Consider the following 12,584-nt stretch of genomic DNA (forward strand, 5'->3'; position numbering starts at 1 on the left):
CTTTAAAATGTTACCTTAGGGGGGGATATGTAATCCTTGGGTGGGGACAGTGTGCTACCTTCAGGCTATTGAATATTTCAAAAAATGCTCAAAGTTTAGAAAAAAACCACTGAGATGGCAGCTGGGTGTAGGGTGGGGATTGGTTTTGATAGGTTATTGAAATGTGAAATACCTTTACAGATGTAGGAAGGCACAATGGTATGGAAGCTCACTGCATGAAATGTGGTGATCTACAGGTCATAAATGTTAATCCCAGAATGTCCACGTGAAATTTCCACACTTCTGTGGTTGATAATGGGAACATCTCCTATATATGGTGCTTCCAATGGCAGCTTTGCAGTAAGAAACACTATTTAAAAAAGTTATTATATGGTGAGTTGTTCATGCTTCTCAAGTAAATGTATAGTTGTACGGGAAAGATTGTTGTTGTTTAGAGCATAGTGTATATTTTATAAATTGACGAGAACTAGTGTTCCTAATGAATAGAATGTTAGTACAAGATAAATTAGAAAATCAAAAGTAAATTCAGCCTAATTTTTTCAGCTGCAATCGTCATGCTGATTAACAAAACATTTGCACCCTTGTGTGACGCAGATAACAGCAGTTTCGAGGGACATTTCAATTTTGTTAGTAACAAAAAATGAATTTGCGATTACGATCGATTTGCTCATGCATAGAATTATACCAGCATAAGTTAAAAAAAATTACAGGGATGAGTTGTGGACATTTATGGGCGGGGATTGATACAGCAAATGTCGGTGAACACTCATAGGGCCCGATTACAAGGTGGTTCAGAAATCTTCCCAACTGAATTGGTTTGGAAATGGTTTCCGACCCACTCAACTCGGGAGAGTCCAACCGACTGAGTACAATGCATCCGGAGACTTCCAGATAGGATTTGGTTGGGCCCCCATTGACTTTAAAGGGAGCCTATGTTCCTAACTGCATCGTAATCGGGCCCTCAGTTGGGAAGACACATTTCTGATCCGATTCGGATGGAGCAAATGCCATTAGGAGGCCTTCCTAACCACATTGCAATCACGCCCTAGGTGGGAATGCTTTTCTAACCACATCATAATCAGGCCCTAAGTCTTGCAGGCCTGTGGGCATTTAGAAAACTTTTACAGGTAAGTAAATCGGTTTTTATGTAAGAAAGGGGAGGAACCTCTCCCCCTCCACCAAAAAAAATTGTCTTGGTTGTGTGTATTGGGTAGGGCTGCTCCAAGTGAAAAATGTTTCTTATTTGGAAATATACATTTGTGAGCAGGAGCGTAGCTTGGTCAGTAAGCTTGGGGGTGTGAACTTCGAAATTTCCAACAATCAGGCTGGCATATAATGTTAAAAAATAGTATACGCCAAGCAGCATTCATGGGGGGTCTAAGGGGCAGTTCAGTGAGAGGAATGTAGATTGGTAGAAGTGCTAAGAGAGAAAACACATTTTGTAATATGCTACATTTTTTAGGACTTTCAAAACAGAGAGGGAGAGTGTGAAATGAAATTAAATGAATGAATGAAATGAAAAGTAGTTTTCTATAGCGCAACTGCCACTCCTAACGGAGTCTCCTGGCGCTGTGAGTAACAACAGATCAGCTATATAGGGCAAAACGTAACTAAGGTTTAGGCAACAAGCATCCGATATTCTGAAAATCCACGTCTTTAATAATTTCCTGAACTACCCCTCTTGTGCCTGTTTGTCTGTGCACATTTAAATATTCCTGGAGAAATCCAACAGACATCTCAGCATACCCGACTGAAAACACCTATACCCATCTATTTTAGTTTTAACACCCAAAACACCCCATGAAGCCATGTCTCTTTATGTAAGATTTAGTTCCAAATGTATAAATGGTTAGACATGAGTACTCCTGGGGAGCAATGAGAAATAAAAATGCCTGGGAAAACTTCTGGAATTCTTTGTGAATTCCAAAAGTTGTCTTGTGCTAAACATTAGCACTCTTTTTTTATACAGACCAGTACAGATCACATTTGAGTCTCTTTTTTAAAGTTTGAGTTTATTTGAAAACAGTAGAGAAATAGCCATTGAAAAATAACATATACCAGCAAAAACCAGGACAAAACAAAAGCAATGAGTATCAAGCATTAAGTATTTTGATAAAGAATGAATAAAAAATATGAAAAGATATTAACTTTATGCTGAAATCGATGGTATAATAATATAGGGAAAGAAAGGGGAGAAGGGGAAAGAAAAAGGAGAACAAATGTAGCATGTTATGTCAAATCAAGAAACATAACAATATCTAGGAAACTGTAGGCATTATAACAAGAGAAAAAATTAGAAACACAATTTGTCTTTTGTATTGTTTTGAAAAACAAAATTACAATTTTATACAAAGGCCGAGTGGGAGAGATTGAGGGTGGTGTCTGTACTTCGTCCGGTACAGAGATAATAATAACAGATTAGGTTCAAAGGGATAAATAATTGGGGGCCCATTATGATAATGGGCAGATCGCCACCGCCCGTCTGGCGGTGGCGATCCGCCCACTAAAAACCACTGCTTGCTCCCAAATTCCCCCGGTCAGATTACCATGGAGGGGGGGGACCCCGGCGGACGTAAAGACCGACCATCCACATTAGCATGTGTACGGGGATGTGCCGTTCAGTGGCGGTAATGCCGCCACGGAAAGGCAGGCAATTCCTGCCATTGGGGGACTGTTGCAGGCCCCCAGGGACTCTGGGGTGTGAGGGTGCACATGGAGGGTACCTATGGTACCCCCCAGAAGTTCCATGCACAACTAGGCAGGCACCACGCGGTGCCTGCCATGTTGTGCATGGAAGTGCACAACATGTCTTCCTGGCATTGTGGCGGGCGGTGCTGAGTGCACCGCCCGCCACAATGTCAGGAATGCAGGATGAGCCCACTACTGTGGCAGGCGCATCCTAATTGCCCCCACGGGACCCCCGGCCTTATGGCAGGCGGTCCCATTTCACGACAGGATGGCGGGCGGACAAAGTCCGCCCACCATACTAATGGGGCCCTTGGTTATTGGAAAGCCATAATGATCTCTTTTAATAGCGAGAGAATAGGAGTGACATTGTTGGTATCCAATCTATGGTAACAAAAAAATTACATTCCACCAAGACTTGAAAGTGACATTTAGAGGGTTTGAATAGTGTTCACAGCTCGTGTTGTTTTGTGGAGTCTATGCCAAATCTTAACCCAAAAATATTAGACCAACTTTCCCCCGAATACTTTTCACAAGCAAATTCAAGTTTTGACTTAGCTCTACCTGCAGTTGTTTGTTATGATTTATTAATAAAAGATGCTGATGAGTTATTACTGAGCAAGGGAAAGAGTATGGTAGAATAAGGTGGAGGAAGGGTAGTGAATGGTAAGTGAAAAGATATTGTTTGAGGGAGTTGTATAGGACAGTGTATTGTATTGGAGGAAGATGGCAAAGAAAATTGTGTTGGAATGTCAGAAAAGGACAAAAGTTGGTCACCTGAAAAATGTTGTCATGCCCAACAAAAACACCTAGTTTGCCGAACTGTTCATGAAAAGGGACAATTGTTAATACGTGGTGCTTTATTATGTCAAGTGGATTGTTTATAATTAGCAAGCGAGGGATATCTGACAGGTAAGAGAGGTCTTTCCCAGGATTGAGAAATAACAGGAGAGCGTAACTGAGATATAGATGTTGTGAAAGCATGAATGACTTTAAAGTCAAAAGGGTAATGAGGGATTTCTCTAACTGTAACCACAGGGGAGGGTGTAAAGGGAGATCTGAAGTAAACCAACACGCGGCCTGTTTCAAAGAAAAAGCATATTGATATTTTTTCAAATCTGGGAATGTAAGGGCTTCATTAGACTTCTCCTTTTTTAATTAAGACAGAGCAATGCAAGGATGTTTCCCTTTTCATATACATTTTAATAAAAGAGAATCAATTTTCTTGAAATAATAACTGGGGATAGAAACAAGAATCATAACAATAACATATAATATGAGGGAGGTGAGCATAATTTTAATAGAGTCAATCCCACCCCAGCTAGATAGAAAATATGGATGCCATTGGGAAATACAATCATTTAATGTCTTGATAATGGAATCAAAATTCTGTTTCAAAGTTTCTTTAAAGGTCTGCGAGGACCATAAACCTAAGTACTTTATCTTGGTGGGTTGCCAGGCAAAACCTGTGTGTGTGAAAAGTTGTTTATTACACAATACATTCAAAGTGAATACTTCATATTTATCAACATTAAGCCTAAAACCCTACAATTGAGAAAAAGTAGAAACTGCTGCCGAAACGGGGGAAGGGAAGTTGTAGGATCAGAGCAATAAAAAAGAATATATTTCACATACACTGACATCTTAAATTGTTGTGATCCAGTTGAAAAACCTGATATGAGTTAATCCTGTCAGATTTTTGTTAAAAAAGTTTGAAGTGCTATAATAAACAAGAGAGGGGGTAATGGGCAAACTTGTACAACCCCTCTGAACAAAGGAAAATAATCTGAAAGTACACCATTAACATAAATGGTAGCTTTAGGAACTATATAAAGCAACAATATAGAGCAATCAATTTGGGTGAAAACCCAATCATTTTAAAACGGGAAACATAACATTCCAACAGAGTCGATTGAAAGCCTTTTTTTCATCCAAAGCAATAGGAGCAATAGAATGATCCAGAGTAGAGGCTTTCTTCAAGATGTTGAAAAGAACCCGAGCATTATCTGAAGTAAATCAACTTTTAACTAAACCAAACTGTTCAGGACCTATTAGGTCAGGTAGGACAGGAACAATACGTAAAGCCAAAATCATTGCAAAAATGTTATAATCTGTATTGACTAACGAGATGGGACGGACATTTTTGCACTGTGTGGGATCTTTATTGTCTTTAGGAATCAAAGAAATCAAGGCATCTTAAAAGGCGCTACAAGAAGCCCCTTTAGTGGCAAAAAAATATGTAAAAGTAAAAGGTTGGGAAGGAGAAGTTTTGCAAGGTGGCTAAGAAATTAAATATTGAAGCAATCCGAGCGGGGAGCTTTCCCTTTACCTAGGATAGAGACTGTTTGGAATATCTCTGAGAGTGAAATCTTAGCCCCTAGTGGATCAAACTCAATACGAAGAGAGGAAGGAGAAGTAATAGATCAAAAATATTTAGTCAAATCTGATTTTGATGGTTTGTTTTCTGGAGAATATGAAGTGGTATAAAAAGTAAAAAAAACATGCAAAATATCCTTATCCTTAAAAAGAGCATCCTCTGCACTGCTTCGTACGGATTCTATTTTAGTTATAGCTTTCCTAATTTTTAAATTGTTTGCAGGCACTTCCCCCATTTTATTTTGACCGCCATAATAATATGCACTACTTTTCAGCAGGAAATTGGAGGCCGCATTTGTAGTTAATCTATTAAAATTAATTTTGGCTTCAATTATATGTTTTAGAGAAGTCTAATTTTTAGAGTGGCAATAGGCGTGCTCTTATTTTTTAACGTTAGTAAGTAATAGGTCTGATTGCGATTGCATATGTATTATAAAGCCTTTTGCCACTGCTTTGAAGGAATTCCAAACCCCTGCAAAAGAAGAGTCGGTGTGTTCTTGACAGTAAAAAATTCAGAAGCAAAAGATTCAAATTGAGAAGTGAATTCAGAATCCAAAAGAAGTGAGTTATCATAAAACCATCTACCTACATGTGTGGAGAAAGGAATAAGATCATGGTCCATAGATACAGGTGCATGATCAGATACATGTATGAATCCTATGTCAGATTGAAGTCCAAGAATATACTAAGGAAAAGATAATCTATGCAAGATTGTGAATGATGTGAGTTCAAATTGAAGGTGTATTCCCAGAGGTCCGGGTGAGATAATCTCCAACTATCAACTAGTGATTTACGATGAATGGTGGATCTATTTTGTACATTATAGTATAAACAAATGTAACTTTTGAATTACTATCTAATACAAAATCATGAGTTTGATTGCAGTCACAACCAAATATAAAATAATCCTTGTCACACACTGTTAACTTATCAGATATTTTTCGTCCACAATGTATTATCAACAGAAATTGGACCATACACATTAAAATCGCTAAAGGTGTTATCAATCAAAATTTTAACAACAATCCAGCAACCTTCAGAATCAGACTCCTGTGAAACAACAGTAACTTGAAGTTTTTTATGACAAAGGATAACTACTCAATTTTTTTCCATTTAGCAGGTGAAGCAAACAGGGTACCTACACCGCATCTTTTTAATTTGGCAACTTCTATTTCTCCGCCCACCCACCGCTACCACACACCCACCCTCCTCGCCCTCAACCCCGGAAGAAACAACAACTGCCAACTGTCCACACCAAGATCCACTGATGGACAGTTCTCCTGCTACCACTGCCACAAGACCTTCAACACCATCATCACCCCCGCACCGAACGCCAACACCCCCGAAACCGGAAGGTGCATCCTTCTCAACGTGTGCTCCCCACACAGACATGCCATTGAAATTTGGGACCTCCAAGACACCCTCTCACCGGACGTCACATTCTTCACTGAGACCTGGACCAAGGCCGCCTCTGCACCCGACATCACCCCCACCATCCCGAGGGATACAAGATCCACAGGAATGTCCGCCCCAACTGACCAGGAAGAGGACTCGCCATCGCACATAAGAGATCCCTCCGACTCTCTATCATGAATGACCCCCTCTCCACCACCGGGCACCATCACTTCCATATAAGTCTGGGCGATCATCGGCCTGGTGTGGAGTCTCCTCCCCCTCTTCATCAGGGAGGCAAGTCTGTCGAGGGGTCCAAGGTGCCGATAGGATGCCATTGAGGCCTAGCGGGAAAAGGGTGGCGAACCAGCTCACTAAACTGATAAACTGATACTGTGAGTCCCAAAGCATTGGAACATTAACAACGAACAAAGAAAATACTGCAGGCTGAATGCTAATAGCCAGCCATCCAAACTGGATAACCAGTTGATCCAATGGGGGAGGGGACAATAAGAGAAACGTCATGGTGAGTCATGAGGTCAGGCTTTTGTGAGATAAGGTCAAGATGGGGGCAACTCACTCCTGATTCGGGGAGAGCCCTCTGATCCCCATGATGATGTCTGCATGTGGGGGGGACGGGACAAGACCTTTGCGATTACCAAGGAAGAAAGCCCAGGGTAGACACAGTCTGGTTTCCTGGGTTGTAATGAGTAAGTTGGGCTCCTGAAGGAGGGCACCCAGAAAAGTGTCCAAACCTCAGGGAAGAAAAAGACACTATATGGGATTCGAATCCGGGTCGGGCTTACAACATGAAGCCCACTCACCCTGCCACCAGCGCAGAACTATGGGGCAAGCCAACACAAGCAGCCCAGCAGCATCTGGCAAGTTGCTCCCGTGGGAATCATGGGTCGCTGCCCTACTCCTGTGTGAACAGGTAAATGTGTCTACAGGGGATTTGTTTATTCGGTTAATCTGAACTGATTTATGCTTTTTACGTCAAGCAAGCTCTTGTACTTTGCTTGAAAATTAATTTCTTTTGGAATAATTTAAATTATCTGTGCACAAACAACTCATATATAATTGTTTGTTCCTCCACATCTTGCCCAACATTGGGGATGTCATTTTTTCATAGGTGTGCTATTTGCTGGCCTCCCTATCTGATCCAATGGCAGGTGACTGGATTGCCATGCCCTCTGCTTTACTGAAGATTAGGAAAGGTATGGTTTATACTTCCTAACTCTGTCCCCTGCCCAAAGCCAGAGAGGATGCTACGTACCACAGTCCTCCTTGGCGTGTGAGCCTCTGAGGACGTGCTTAGCTGGCTGCTGCTCCAGCATCCTGCTTGTAATTGTGAATAAAATGTTATGGCAGCTAATAGGGGCCCCTGGCCTAAAAGTTGGTGCCTTGATTCTACAGAAGGTGACAAGGACCAAAGTTATCTTGTATAATGGGTCACAAAATAAAGATCTATAAAGATCTGAAGCTCATCTCCTTTCTTGAGCATCTAAAAGAATGATGAGAAAGCTGAATTTATCGTTTGGCCACTAACAAGATAGGTCTGAACGATGATATCCCCTGGAGCACGGTCATGAGACGGTGACATTAAAATGATATAAAATCTGAATACCCTGTGACTTTTCTGCGTGCCTTGGGACTAATAAAATGTCTCCTTTTCAGTGAAACATGGGCTTATACATGTATACCCTTTCTTGCCCATGACATTATAAGATGCATATCTCACGTGATCGGAACTATTACAGACTTGGAATTTTGTTTACTCACCATTATAAATAAAACGAGTGAATATTCAGACTGTTGGTAAATAATTCTTTATATATCTAGACACATCTCATTTCCTGTTATGAGAAGCGATAACGGGGGACCGAACCCTTGTCTTCAAAGGGGAAATACGCTATGTCCTCTTTAAGTAAGTTACAACCCATAGACGTCCGACCACGTTGATCACGTGATCGGAACTATTGCAGCTTCAAAACTAACGATTCCCGCTGGCCTCATTTATTTCCGGGAGGACGGTAGACCTGAATGTAGGTTTGTTGCGGGGAGTCGTGTGTGCTGAAGTAAGTGGCTACTTTACCCCAACACGATCGAGTGATCGTTGTGTATAAAATCTTAGGAACAGATATCGCCTGAAGGGTAAATTGTATGTGTTCTGATCCTTTACATAGAATTGACATCGCGTGAAGAAATCCCGTGCCGTCTCTACCCATGAAGAGAGCACTCGTCTCTCAATACGTGAGTGCTTCTTTTTTCCCCCTTTCCCCCCTCCTTTTTTGGTATACTCCGAGTCTTTGAGATGGAGGCATGGTCATTAAGCCCTATGAGACTGACCATTAATATTGACAATCGAATGCTACTGCTACTGTCCTCACAATTTACTTTGGGCACCACAATGATGAGATCGTAATAGAAAGTCTCTATGATACTTTGCCTTTGTAATCTGCAGTCGCTTAAATATAGCGCTAACTTACCCCTCTTTATGATTAATTATAAACTTGAGAGGGTCATATCCTACTAACGAGCGACTAGAAGTTTGCTAACAGAGAAAGAGAGAGAGAATTTAAAGGAAGGACTTCGCATTTGTCAACATTTAATCGGTAGCCAGAGACTGCGGTAAAAGAGGAGACTTGTTGCAAAAAGGGAGGTAGAGAGGAAAGAGGGTTAGAGCAATAAAAGAGGATATCATCCGCATATACCGAGAGGGAACCAAAGGGAAACCCGGAAATGTTATCATCTTGATGGATTTTAGTGAGAAAGGGCTCTAAAGCCATAACAAATAGGAGAGGGGAAAGAGGACAGCCTTGACGTACACCCCTATGAAGAGAGAAATAGTCGGAAGTCATACCATTAACAAAAATGGAAGCTTGAGGGTTAGAGTAGAGTAAGGAAATGAGAGATGCCAAACCAACGAAGAGCCTGAAACATGAAATCCCAACCAATCCTATCAAAGGCTTTTTCCGCATCTAAAGAGATAGCTGCGAAAGGGAGATCCATCCGAGAAGCCTTGCTGATAATATTAAGAAAGACACGTGAATTGTCTGAAGAGAGGCGACCTTTCACAAACCCGGATTGTTCTGGACCAAGTAGGTCCGGCAGAAGGGGATCCATTCGGAGAGCGAGAATCTTAGCTAGTATTTTGTAGTCCGTGTTAACCAGAGAAATCGGGCGATAATTCTTGCAAAGAGAGTGATCTTTATCCTCCTTGGGAATCAAGCAGATTAAAGCCTGCTGAAAAGAACCGCTCGAGGAACTTTGTGCAATGAAGGATTGGAAGAGAAGGAGAAGTTTAGGAAGAAGAAGAGAAGCAAAGTGAGAGTAGTATTCGACAGTGAAGCCGTCGGGTCCAGGAGCTTTTCCATGGCGCAGCCCTGAAAGGGATATATCAAGCTCTAACGAGTCAAGGTTAACATGAGAAATTGAAGGAGAGGGGAGGGATTGGAAGTAGGAAGAAAGATCTGATGGTGTGGGGACACAACAACATCATTTCGCTCAATTCATGGCAATCTTCCAAAATCAAGTATTTAGGTGTCCTGTTCGCACCTACTCTTTCAGACACTCTTAAGTTCAATTTTACTTCTCTTACTAAAAAATTGGAAACTAATATCACCCGTTGGCACCCACTCTTTTTGTCCTGGTGGGGTAGACTTAACTCTATCAAGATGATGCTCTCCCCCCTCCTTCTATACACCCTTTCCATGCTCCCGATACGTATTCCTATTTCATATTTCAGGAAAATTGATTCTCTACTTTTAAAATTCCTTTGGCGCGGCAAGCGTTCCAGGATTGCCATTGCGACCCTTCGAAAAGATAAAGTTCATTCAGGTGTACGTTTTCCCGATTTTAGGCAATATCATCGCGCTTTTTCTATGAAGCAAACTACTCGGTGGCTCTCGGATGATCCTCCTGTTTACCCTCCCGTATGGTTGACCATGGAATCTTCCTTTATCTCTCCCTTCACTTTCCGTGAAGTTATGTCCTTTACGTCTTGCCCAGCTTGTCTCCGCACCCCTATTATCTCGCATTGCCGTGCCCTTCTTCTTCCCTTTTTATCTTCATCTTTCCCTTCACTTCGATCTCTTCAAGATCAACCTATCTGGTTTAAATCTCGGCTTCAAATTCGTAATCGCACAATTTATTGGAGGGTCTGGCACTCCCGTGGTTTGTGCTGGCTCTCTCAATTACTTTCTCATGGCGTCCCTCTGTCTTTCTCAGATTTACAGTCCTCTTTTCATCTACCCTCCAGTGCTCGCTCTCAATATAATTCGCTTTTACCTGTCCTCACCTCTTATCTTCAGTCCTTGCCAATCTCCTGTGAAATACCTGCTGATCGTCAAACCACTTCCTCCTTGCTGGAATCTTCCCTCTCTGCCTCTTCTCTTTACAACTCTCTCCGGTTCGTAGCTGACAGAGTGAAGTCTAAACTTGAGGTTGCGTGGGAGTCTGATTTCTCTCAGGAGTGGTCCGTCCTTCTTTGGGATAAAGTCTGGTCCAAACTTCATAAGGCCTCTAGAGCTGCTAATACTACCCAAACGTTATATTTTATTTATACCAGAATCTTGTTTACCCCTCTTTCCCTCTCACGTTTTTCTCCTGATACACCTTCTACCTGCTGGTCTTGCCCTTTTCCCTCAGATGATCTCAAACACATGCTTTTTGATTGTCCACACATTTCCAAGTTCTGGAATTCCGTATGGGCCCAAATTCAAAAGATTTTCCATTTTCAGATTCCCTTCTCCCCTGTTCTAGTTTTTCTGGGCTCCATCTCTCCTGACCTTCCTCAATCCCCTAGCCATTACCAACTCGTCGATCTCTTAATTGCGGTTGCCTTCCACACTATTACATCTAACTGGAAACAGGCCGCCAATGTGTCTTATCGTTCCTGGTGGAATGCGGTTTGTTTCCATCACCGGTTAGATACAAACTTCGTATCTCCAGTTTCACTGGCTATTAAGCGGGACCTTTTATGGCTTCCTTTGGTATCATATCTTTCCTCCACTGCCCCTGCATGCTCCTCCTTAGCTCCTGATGTTGTTGAGGTCCGCAAACCACCTTGAATCTAATTTGCCTTTTGCTTAATTGTTATTTCCATTACTAGCATACAGTGCATTCATATCTTTTGTACCTTATATGCTCATGATTTTCATGCTCATTGTACATGCCTTTTAATATCTATTGTAATTTCCCTTAAGTTGTAAGTATTATCATACCCTTCTTTCTGTTTCTTCCTTCCCCCCCTTTTTTCTCTTATTTTCAATAAAATTAAACTTAAAAAAAGAAGTTTGCTAACAGGATATCTATATAGAGCATTGGTTTTTGCATGCTATATATATATATATATATATATATGAGATATTCAGCATGACATGCCGCTATGGACTTTCTGGCATATGTGAGAAGTTAACTATGTGTCAGTGTAGGTCATTATATGTCATTGTGTTTTGTCTTTTTCTTCCCATTTTTGCAGGTATTTTTGCTCCTGTGAATTTCAGTGAGCTGCCACGGGTAACAACCGTGAGTAACACTTTAAATAAAATTGCTTTTTCACACTAAAGATCCTCACGGGAGGGTGCGCCTTAACGCGCGCATACCACCGGAGGACCATTTTAAATTATCTTTAGGTCCTGACGAATGCTGAGTGACTTTGCGTTACTAGCAGCAGAAACATGTTGACCATCTAACTAAAGGACATGGGTTTCCTAATACAGAACCTAGTTTTGTCCGCTCTGCACCGATTTGAACCTAATACGGGTTGGCCTTTATTAAAAAAAAAAATCATAGGCTTCAACCTTGTATCTTTTAACTTTTCACTCACAGTTGCACTCACATATTGTTTAGAGCACTGTTACACACACCATCATCCCGCTCCGCTGTAATTCAGGCGTCGTAGCACGCTGGGGAGGCATTCGGCCACCCCAGCGGGGACCCTATGATGAAGCAGGTCACCAACTAGTGGTGAGTGAGGGTCCTTTTAAAAAGTGAAAGACTTGTCTTTCACCTTTTTTCAAATGCACAAGGGCAAAGGTTGCCCTTTTTGGGGGTTCGCCATCTGGGATACAAAATAAAACACATAAAAATATATTTTTTCTCCTCTTTTTTCTAGTTTTATTCTGTCA

The 12,584-nt window shown here is 41.5% G+C and overlaps 2 protein-coding genes across 3 annotated transcripts in view; both read left to right on the plus strand.

Moving 5' to 3' along the window:
• LOC144818510 (prostaglandin reductase 1-like) overlaps nt 1-12,584 on the plus strand; it is a 413,003-nt gene that overhangs the window by 367,185 nt on the left and 33,234 nt on the right. The window lies entirely within an intron of this gene.
• Nucleotides 1-12,584, plus strand: part of LOC144818511 (prostaglandin reductase 1-like) — a 1,303,604-nt gene that overhangs the window by 367,145 nt on the left and 923,875 nt on the right. The gene's annotated exons all lie outside the window — the stretch shown is intronic.

This window comes from Lissotriton helveticus, chromosome 2_1 (genome assembly GCF_964261635.1).
Source record: "Lissotriton helveticus chromosome 2_1, aLisHel1.1, whole genome shotgun sequence".
In the NCBI taxonomy this organism is placed as follows: Eukaryota; Metazoa; Chordata; class Amphibia; order Caudata; family Salamandridae; genus Lissotriton; species Lissotriton helveticus.